This window comes from Camelina sativa, chromosome 15, assembly GCF_000633955.1.
Source record: "Camelina sativa cultivar DH55 chromosome 15, Cs, whole genome shotgun sequence".
In the NCBI taxonomy this organism is placed as follows: domain Eukaryota; kingdom Viridiplantae; phylum Streptophyta; class Magnoliopsida; order Brassicales; family Brassicaceae; genus Camelina; species Camelina sativa.
The window spans coordinates 30205725-30206668 of NC_025699.1; positions in this window are offsets into that span (position 1 = coordinate 30205725).

Genomic DNA, 944 nt, shown 5'->3' on the forward strand with positions numbered 1-944 from the left:
TACATAGTCGCAACACAGTCGTCAAATAGTCGTCTCGTAGTAGCCACGTAGTCGCTACATTTAACGACTATATCACAACTATTCTCAAACTAATCTCCTTCACATCTCATTAATCGTTAAACTGTCAGCAAATAGTCGTAAATGTTTACTGACTACTTTACGACTACCTGTACACAACGACTGTTCACAGTTTTATTAATCGTAACTTAGTCACAAAACAGTCGTAAACATTTACGACTACATTACAACTACTTTTTACGACTACGTGGATTAGTCGTAAAGGAGTCGCTATTTACCGACTAAATTACGACTGAATTTCTTACCGACTAACGTTTTATGACAACAGTGATTAGTTGTAACGTAGTCGTAATTTCTGAAATAATGACTACTAAGCGACTATAAATGCAGTCGTAAATTGCCTGTTTTTTGTAGTGAATTTCATTGTTTGGGTAGCGGAAGATACACACATGTTTAACCAAAAAAAAAGTGTATACATTAAATTTTAAGTATTTATCTGAGACTGATAACGTGATACACTTTTAGGCCATCAGCAAAATTTTGCTTTGAAATATTATAAGGTTATATGGTTACTCATATGGTGTTTGGAAGAAAAAAGGTTATATACACATATTCAACACAAAAATAATTTAATGCCTTTGGACACAAATCAGTGAAGACAATACTAGTACTTAAAAAGTTTCTGGCCATCAGCAAAATTTTGCTTTGAAAAATTTGTTATCTGGTGAAAACGGACCATTTCGATTTTTGAAACTTGTCATTGTCGATTTTATTTTTGCCTCAAATTTAGAACTACACTTTTATCACATGCCTTCAAAGGCGGTTGCTCTTTTGTATTCTTCTTGTTCATGGTTGGATCAGATCATTAGATTTTTACACGAATACCTTCCACACACTTTTAAATTCAATATTATACAGTAAAACCT